A 10,444-nucleotide genomic window follows, 5' to 3' on the forward strand; every position below is an offset into this window, starting at 1 on the left:
ATTTCTGGAGCTACAAATTTTGACTGGGAAATAACTGCTGTAATTGGATCTCTGCAATCAGGACTGTTTTCTCTGACACCTTTGAGTCTGAATGTGACCAGCTGCAACTTGTTCCTGTGATAGAGGGTGGGGGGAAAAAACACTTTGTGGAAAAGTTAAACACATTGAACCAGATTCTCCTCTGTGGAGAAAGAGAACACATAGCAGCAGGAAACTTGGGAATTTGCTTCGTTATTTTTTCATTAGGAGGGTGGGATTTGCCCCCTTGAAGGTTGAGCAGAGGGTTTGTCCCCCTAACCCTGTGGATGTCTCGGGAGCACCAAACACAGCTGCCTAGGCCATCCAGAAAGTGGTTGAGCATATAAGTGAAAATCTACTCACACAACAAGGCGGGATTTGTGCAAATACGTCTGCCGCGTTTATTAGAGGGTACACCAAGCTGTTTCAGGTGGTAAAGTCAGGTTTCCATAACAATGTAAAACAGCCAGACCAGTGTTTCTCCATTAATGTGTAGCAACACCTGTCTCTCCCCCAAGGCAATCAGGGGGGTCTTGAGGCAGTGAAAATTTTGTTCTAATCTAAAGCCAAGAAAATCTTATTTCTCCCCCCCCAGCCCCCCCCACCCTTACCTTTTAAGGTCAAGTATTCTATGTCATCCTCTTAAAATGCACAAATGATAAAGGCTTATCAGGGATAAAAAAAAAAATATTCTTACTTTTACAGTAAATGTAAGGCGGTCATGATATTTTTTTTACTTAGAATAAGGGGCCGTCAAGCTGAAGAGTCTGAAAAACACCGACCCAGACAGCCCATACAGAGAATCACAGAACTATGAAGCAAAACCAGCAGCACAACATATTTTGTATAGCTTTCTAATTTTATTTCTGTGAATGCTAATTGGTTAATCCCCTTAAGCCCCATTCAGATGTTTTTTAACAATAATTCAATATTGTAGTTTGGAGACTTGTATTCCTAACTGTCTCACAGAGCAGACACCAGCCTTAGTTGGTCCTCTGGAAAAGTAGATATGAAGCCCCAGGAAATGGCATCTTCCCAGGACCAGCTTACAGTTGGGAAAAGGAGGAGGGAGGAGGTAAAAGGAAAGAAAAAAGACAGAAAACAATTTCCTGTACACTGAAAGATGAAAATGTTTGCCTTTTAGGGCACTTTTTTAACTGTTATATAGTACTTACATAACAGCGAGCAGTTATAGGTGCCTTAGAGAAACTATAGCTACAGAACTAGGCAGAATAGAGGTAGGGAGGTAGAAGAGAGGGTTTGGCACATAGGTGGGTTGGAGCAGAGTTATACAATATATTTATAACTAAATACTAGAAATTCAAGTCTCTTTGCACTGTGTTAATTGAAAGTGAAGCTACTTGCTTAAAATGTTGTTAAGGTGTGTGGATTTCTTTGAGCAAAACCAGGTCTATTTTCTGTGGGACCTGGTGTTGAGCAGAAATGGACCTGTTTAAGAATGAAAATGGACCAACTATTTTGGAGTGATTCTGTGAAAATTCACATTTCTGCAGATTTTCAATGCAAACATGCCATAGCCATTTAGCTGAAAATGCAAATGAAGCAACATTTAGGGAGTGTGAACTATTTTAGTGAGAAACTCCGTAAAACAAAAAAATTGTGATTTTTACATAGGTATTAGTCGGAGGCACTTGTCCCTAGGACACAGGGATTTGTCTGCTGGGAGAGAACAGTCTCTAATCACTGGAGTTGTGAGAATTTTGGCAGCTGGTGCGGGAGGGGGACATCCTTGAGGACTAAAAAGATTTGGGCCCCAAGTTCATCTTTCCGGGTGTGGGAGGTTGTAAGTGCATGCTAGAAGTCATACACTGACAGACTGGTCCTCAAAAGTCTCGGGCAGCAATATATGTGACCTCCATGTTGTGTTAGGTGGGATCCTAACTGGCTCCCAAGCTATCTCTTGTTCTGGTAGGCTTAGCTGGAGATGTTGGATTTGACACCCTGGCACCTTTCCAGGTGGTCATGTCGATTTTTTTTCAATCTGTGGCAAAGTTAGGCTAATACCTCCCTCTTTCCCCACAGCCATATTGAGAATTTCAGTCAAATGCTGACTGATCCATTACTTTTATTCCAAATTCATAAATCTGAATCATTATTACAGGCTTAAAACTCAGAGGCTCAGTACCTTAAGATTTTTGCTGCATGTGCTTCCTGCTATTTCATCTGCAGCTGCAGATCCTGTGTCCAGTCAAGTCTGTGGAAAGATAAAACTCTTCTTATGATAATCCTATGTGGGATAAAATAACCAAGTTGAAGCTTGTCAGGGACCAGAGTATTATTGGTGCTGATCATTATATAATACTAAATGCAAAGACTCTATAATACTAAAATTTAACCCTCTGGTTTCTGCATTCCATCTTCCGTAGAAGCAAAAATTCAAATCCCACCAGCGTCAGCTTGAACCTTCATCCTTTTTAAGTATGCATATGCACATTATCTAGCTATCTATGTGTGTGTGTCTTCCAAGCAGTTTACTGTGCCGTCTCTGGATGTGACCTTAAAACCAAAGTCCTGTCTGCTTTGGTGAACAAAGTTTACCCTAGTGTCCTTGGGTAAGATTTCTCTTACCACAACTCTTTTCTGCAGGATACTATGTGCCAGATGGCTGCCATGCTTTCCCCTAAAGTAGCTGCATTTCAGTGGTGTTGTGTATATATGGTTTATGAAGTGCTTTGGGATGAGATTTGCTATATTATTGGTTCTATTAATTATTTGATGTGACAATTTCAAGTGTTGCCATCTCTTGCAAATTTTATCACAAGTCTTGTGCTATCTGGTGGTTTTCTTAAAGCCCCAGCTTCTGGCGTCATGTTAATTTGTGAGAATTTCAGCTTTCATTTAATAGGAATAAGTAAGTTTCTTGCCCTCGTAATTGTGGAGAAAGGCTTGAAGGCAAACAAAAAGACCCTCCCCCCCATGTATTTTTAAAAAATCTAATAATTGGGAGGGAGGGGGACTGGCTCCTGGCTTTTGCATGCCTAAGGTTGGCAATACTGCCTTTTACAGATGGCAGCTCCCAGAGCGCATTTTGCCCCACGTTCATTATTGGACAGTGAAATAACTAATACTGTGTTAAGATTGAGATTTTACATGTACGAAACAGGGATTTCACATGGGGACCCATTCCCCCTTTCCCTCCCACTGTAGTTTCAGTTACCAGACAGAGCCACTGACTTGCCCCTCCCCTACCTGCCTAGTATGCTTTCTGCCCCTTCCCCTGAAAAGCCTATCTTCCCTGGACCTGTCAAAGGGCAGCAGGAGAGGAAGGCAATGTCCTCTTGTAGTTGTTGCTACACTAAGCAAACTGTGGGAACCCCTGCGGATTCCTGACAACTATGTTCTAGTTATCCCCTCCCTGGGCATAGTGTAGTGTAGCAGTGCATTGCGGGAGGGAGAGAGTGTGTGTATAGGAACAAGGGGAGGTCAGGCCTTTTTCTCGTCCGCCTAATCCCCAAAAAATCCTGGGCATGGAGGAAGACATTGTTCTGCCTGGCTGACACTAGCAGAAGATACAATGTGGAGGAACACAGCCACTAACCCCTCTCCCACTTCCTTCCCAGACCCTGAAGACGCAGGGAGGAGGCCTCCCTGTTCTCCTTGAAGGCAGCAGTGGTAAAGAGGTATTGCTAGGGCTGCTGTGGGGAAAGAGGATGTAGAACTAAGGGTCCCCCTGAGCTTTGAGTCCCTTGTATTTAAGCTTCCCAGCAAACCAACAGTGTTCATTCCACTTCTCCATGAACTGAAATCTGCAGGGTTGACACCCCTCTACTCACACCACCCCTGGGATTGTGGACCTGATCCCAGCTTGCAGATGGGGGATAATCACTATGACAGTTTCCCTTCCTTTCACCCCATACTGGCTTTGATGGTTGTCTGCTGCAGACTGAGCTCTGTTGCTTGCAAGCACCTTTTAAAAGCCATCTTTGTCACACCGACACTTCCATTTTGTGTCTTTCAGATAGAGCAGGGGACTGGGAAACCAGACTTCTGGGTACTACTCCCAGCTTTGCCTTGGTCATGCCATAGCACTGCCCTGTGCCTCAGTGTCCCCATCTGTAAAATGGGAAGAACAACAATAGTTGTTCACTTTTGAAAGGGGGTTGAGCTCCCTGGAGGAAAAGTGCAACCTGACTGTTAGCCTAAGTGCAGTTTTAAGCAGAGGTGCCTCTGAATCAATATCCCAGCAGGTCTGAAGACCCAGGACTTTGAGGGATTTATAGCTGCCCTCTTTCTCTTGGGTGGGACCAACTCCCCACCTTTGAGGAGCTGGGAATCTGCATCCATATCTGCTGCTTATTACCGACATTATTTTTAAGCATCTGCTTTAATGCGTGAAACACCCTTCTTCCGCCCCCGCCCAGAGACCCTCCCCCTTCCCGCCCCTCCGCTTCTTGCACCGTGGACCCACCCACCCAAACCGTGCACCACGGCTAGACGCCCACCCGCTCTTTGCAGAGGTCGGTCTGGGCGGGAGCGTGACACGCTGCTGCGCGAGCCCGGGACAGGTTCCATCCTCTGCTCCCAGCGCCCCGCCTGCCCTGCTCTGGGCTCCCGGCAAAGGCTGGGCTGACTGGGCGACCTCCAGCGCGCGCCCCCGCCCCGCAGCCGGCTGCCCGGCGCGGGGCTGGGATAAAGCGCTAGGGGGCGTCTCTGGGCGGTGCTGCTGCTGCTGGAAGGAGAGCGGAGGAACAGCCCTTGCTGTCTCGCTCCTGCTCCTGCAGCCGCCGCGCTGGGGATCCGGGCAGCAGCAGCTCCCGGATTCAGCCGCAGGAAGAAGACATTAGGCATCTTGGCCTGGTGCCTTGCTACCCCTGCCCCCCTCCCGCTCCAGCGCACACGCCTCTCCTCCCGCTTGGCTTCCGTTCCATGGATGGGGCAGCGAAGGATGCTGCCAGGCCCTGGGGAAGCGACAGCAGCAGCATCTCCATCAGCAGTCTCAGGTACGGTCGTCATACCTGCCCCGCTAGCCTATAGGTGCTGGAGAGCGAGTTAACCCTGTATGCAACGCATGCCTCGCAGATGGCTATGTTATAGATACAACAAAGGATGCTGTAGATGCTAGCACTTGTTTGAGCTTGGGAGCGGGTGCGTTCAGTGTTGTTTGGGTCTGCGTTGGTGCTATGCAATAAGTACCTCGTGCTGCACAAGCTAATTGTTGCATAGATCGGTTATTTATTTGAAAGGGTTAGGAAACTATGGAATTTCCCATCCCCATCCCCCTCTGGCTGTAAACATTCAATAACTTCCCAGCCAGAGAATGAATGTTCTCCCCTGCTCTATGTATTGCCTGGAAATGTGCGTTACTTGTTAAATAGATTATGACAACCAGTCTACACTGATTGAGAGCTTTAAGTGATTTTATGGTCTTGCACCCTCCAAGAATTTCACAAATATATTACTGGTCTAGATCTTGAACACCAAGACTAATTGGCTGCACTTGTGCATCTCACAGCATCAAGGAAGGAAGGAAGGAAGGAAATATATGCTCTTTAGCAAATATGTTTTCACTCTCTGCTCTTAGGAAAATACCTCCCCCCTCTTGCTGAATTAGCACAGAGCAATGTAATGCCTATGTGTAAAGAAATACTGGACAAAGTGGTTTTATTATATGACTGTGAGGGTCATTTGAAAAAATAAAGGAAATGCTATAGCAATTGCTCAGTGTTAGTAATGTTTTATTTCCATAATGTATGTGGCAAATGTGTACCACCTGTTGGACTAGGAAGAAAAACAGTTAATATGGATTCACTGCTGTAGTGAGGGCATTTCTTTTCAATTTCCACTTAGGTTAAAAAGGGTCAAAAATGGAAAAGTCTCTTCCAAATGTTGCTTTGGAAGTATGCAGATGTGATGGAGCTGAGAAATCTCAGTATTGCAAATGTTACAGTTACAGAGCCTATGGAAATTAGTAATTTGCTACTGAAGTGCATGCTTTTGTTGTAAACATGTATTTACCTTATGGTGAGCACTTATATATTTGCTAAGTGCAAAGTTTTATCCCATTGCAATCTAAGGAAAAATCATTATAGATAATTCCATTACTAGCAGAGTTTGGGTGCTGTGTAAATACTAAGTGCTTTACAAACACAGAAAACATTTTTCTGCCCCAAAGAGTGTACAGTCTAAATCAACAACCTATAGATGAAAAGGTGAGTTGGAAATTAAATGCAACATAAGCCTATTTTTCTTCTTCTCCCAATCCATGTGTGTGTGCATTACTTATATTACAGTAGTGCTGACCAAGTCTCTTCTACTAGATGCTGCACAAACACACATCTATCTATCTATCTAGATAGATAGATAAAGTCCCTGTCCCTGTCCTGAAGAATTTACAATCCAAGCCATTTATGGATTAAGCTCTCCAGGACAGGGACTGTGTCCTATCTCTGTTTGTACAGCATCTAGCACAAGAGGCCTGACCCTGAGCAGCATAACTGTAATCCGTATAATAAAAATCCAGGATTGTTACTCTGTGTGTCACTCTGGAGCCTATGATGTCTGTACAGTCAGCGTGAAGTGATGGAAACAACTACAAGCACGGCTGAGAGCAGCTTTTGTTCAGAGCATCACCAGACTGAACCATCACTCTGATTCACTATCATTTACTGTCCAACTTTTAAGTTCTCAGCCATTTTGATTTTATGAATTACCCCTGTGCGTTTTTCAGCTACAGTAAGGCATGTATCTATGCGTGCCCAGAATCCTAGACTATTGTCTTTGATATCAGAGGTAATTTAATCAATCACAAGTGTTATTCTACAGCTAATTTACATGCAACCATTTCATTGGTTGTATGAGAGACTGCCCGGATGATGGATAACCTGGCCCAGCTGCCACACCCATGTGCCCAAATGCCACCTACACAAATCTCCCAGCACAACCCCCCCCAGACACATATCAACACAGCCAGCAGACACAATAACCCCAAAGCCTAGAAGGTCTATAGAGTCAGTGTTAATCAATGGAAGTAGCTACAAGCATAGAGGACAACTCGTTTTGTTTAGAATATTGCCGTGATTCAGTCATCACTGAGATCAATGGTCTGTTACTGTCCAGTTTTAAGTTCTCAGCCATTTTTGGCTTTTTTACACACAACTTTATGAATTACACCTGTGCAACAGCATAGGCTTTCAGCTACTAGCACAAATATATATATAGTAGCACAAATATATTCCTCTTGGTTGCATAATGCCCATTCATTTTTATTAGCTTTTTCATTTGTGGGGTTGACTATTCAAGTGGATGTTCCATAATTTTTGACTTGCCTCAGGACAACTGTAATCTCTTATTAACCTTGTACCACAGTCATCTTTCATACTCAATATTCCCTGTAAAAAGGGAAAGATTAATTTAGTATTTTAGACAATGTGTGCAGAGCTACACACCTCACAAAGGATGGGAGATGGGGAAAATTGTGTGAAAGGGGTGGTGTAAGTGAGAGGAATAGAGTATACACACAACGCCCTGGGGTGATGTGCTATCCCTCAGAGCAAAGGAAAGGACGACATAGTAAGGCCCTAATTCTACACCATTAAAGTCAATGGGAGCTTTGCCACAGACTTCAGTGAGTGTAGGATCAGTCCTACAAGGGGTATGACCTAAGGAACAAGGGTGTATTCTCGAAAGCGCCCTGGCAGTTTATCCTTCCCCACCCTCCCCCAACAATGAGTGTTGGACACGCAAGCAGTGAATAAAGCAACAGCCACTGGATGCCCTAATTTCCACAGGGAAAATGCCTGGATGCAATTCTGTCTTATCACTGTTGGTTGTGTGTGATTCCCTAATCAACTGTGTGGGATCCATGTCTACTGGTGACTTTATCAGTGCTACTTTGTGTGTCTTAATATTGCTATGTATCCAGTGGAGCTCTCATCATGCATGGCCTCTCTCATCACGGGAGAGAAGCTATCCATTTGGATAATGTGGCAGGCACAGCTGTTGGTTATGCTGGGCATTGCTAATGGTTCCATTGCATGTTTGCTGCCTGAGCATTGCTTATAGAATGTTATTTTCTGAAGGTATGTAACTTTACATGGTGTGGTGTGGTTGATTGTTTTGGTATTGTTACTACATGTCTGTCCTTATTAGGATCATAAGGACTGCCGTACTGGATCAGGACAACAGTCCAATATCCTGTGTCCTACAGTGTTCAGTACCAAATGCTTTAGAGGAAGGTATAAAGCCCCCATAATAGACAATATGTCTATGCAAAAAGTTCCTTCTTCAACTGAGGCAGTTAGTGGTTGACTTATTCCTTGATAATTTGTTTCCTTATCTATTTTTATGGCATATATTCCTGTTATTTTTACAAATGTCTAATCCCCTTCTGAACACAAGTAAACTCTTTGCCCCAATTATATAAAGTAACGGTGAGTTCCACAGGTTAATTGTGTTTTGAGTTTTAAAAAAAGTTCCTTTTTTAATTACTGCCAAGGGCGCACCCAGCTCTGGTTATGGTGCTGTGTGATTTGTACCTGTGGATAGTTCTTCCTTTAGCTTCATTGTCTTCAGATAAACACTTTTGTTAATCCTGCATGCCTGTGGCTATTTATGATATGACTGTTGTTTTTGCTTCAGTTGATTGACTGTATGGATCAACTGCTTCCTTGCCTAACCTCTGAACACCCACATATTCTCCATTTTGCCCCTCAGAATGCTGTTGTGATATGCATCTCCTTCTGCCATGCAGCACCAGTGCCAGTGGAATCAAATTCATCTTCAGTTCATTCTACAGCACCTCCCGAAACCCACTGGTATTTTACCACCTCTCTGAGGCCACTCCTGGAACTGCTTATTACCTACATGTGGGGCACATCTTCTTTTGCCATGCTGTGTTGCTTACTGGTAGGGGCTGGTGCTTTATGTGTGGCCTGTCAATCAAGCCCTGGTCACCATGGATATCTTCATGTCCTCTGTCTTATCCACTTGACCATGTTTATTATAGTTTTGCAGCCTTTTTAGTTTTGCAGCCTGCAAAATGTCCTAGGACCAGTAGGCTCCATGCCAATTGCCCACCACTCTATTAACTGCACATGATGTGATTTACTCTTTCTGGCAATCTGATCATGGAGCACGTTGCATATAACATTTTCCATACTAAAAGAAAAGGAGTATTTGTGGCACCTTAGAGACTAATAAATTTATTTGAGCATAAGCTTTCGTGAGCTGAGCATAAGCTTTCGTGAGCTACAGCCCACTTCATTGGATGCATCCGATGAAGTGAGCTGTAACTCACGAAAGCTTATTCTCAAATAAATTTGTTAATCTCTAAGGTGCCACAAGTACTCCGATGAAGTGGTCTGTAGCTCACAAAAGCTTATGCTCAAATAAATTTGTTAGTCTCTAAGCTGCCACAAGTACTCCGATGAAGTGAGCTGTAGCTCACGAAAGCTTATGCTCAAATGAATTTGTTAGTCTCTAAGCTGCCACTAGTACTCCGATGAAGTGAGATGTAGCTCACGAAAGCTTATGCTCAAATAAATTTGTTAGTCTCTAAGGTGCCACAAGTACTCCAATGAAGTGGGCTGTAGCTCACGAAAGCTTATGCTCAAATGAATTTGTTAGTCTCTAAGGTGCCACAAGTCCTCCTTTTCTTCTTTCGAATACAGACTAGCATGGCTGCTACTCTGAAACCTGTCATTTTCCACACTGTGTTTCATGTTCCAGATTTGGGATGATGGGGAATACTGTCCATCTTAGCTTTGAAAAACTGTCAGAAGATTTACTACCATAGGCATGAGATATACTTCTCTAGCCTTTACCAGGATAACTGGCGATAATGAATATCATAGTGATATTTTACTTGCTTATAACAAAGAGAAACAAAACATACTTGCCCTGGTTGAGTGGGCAAATAAACTTTTTTGCCAAGGTAGTGTATCTAATCTCTCTCCCTCTGTCCATACACAAACTCAGACTCAGAGCTTGAAAGATCTGAGCTCAGACTCAGATGTGTGAAATCCCACTGAGACAGGAGTCATGTCTAAAAGCAGCTGCAAGGAACTATGGATAGAATAAGTATACATGTCTAAGTTACAGGATTTTGTTTTTGCTGACAGTGCCCTGCAATATCTAAGCAGTCCTGTACTGAGTCTTTTCTCCTCCAGATCATTTGACTCAATCTCCATCATTAGCTAGATCAGGGGTGGGCAAACTTTTTGTCCTGAGGGCCACATCTGGGTATGGAAATTGTATGGCGGGCCCTGAATGCTCACAAAATCAGGGGTAAGGGTGTGGGAGGGGGTGAGGGCTCCTGATGGGGGTGTGGGCTTTGGGGTGGGGCCAGAAATGAGGAGTTCAGGGTACAGGAGGGGGCTCCAGGCTGAGGCAGGGGTTTTGGGGTATGGGGGGGATGAGGGCTCCAACAAGGGGTGTGGGCTGTGGGGTGGGGCTGGGGATGAGGGGT

This window comes from Eretmochelys imbricata, chromosome 2, assembly GCF_965152235.1.
Source record: "Eretmochelys imbricata isolate rEreImb1 chromosome 2, rEreImb1.hap1, whole genome shotgun sequence".
Taxonomy (NCBI): domain Eukaryota; kingdom Metazoa; phylum Chordata; order Testudines; family Cheloniidae; genus Eretmochelys; species Eretmochelys imbricata.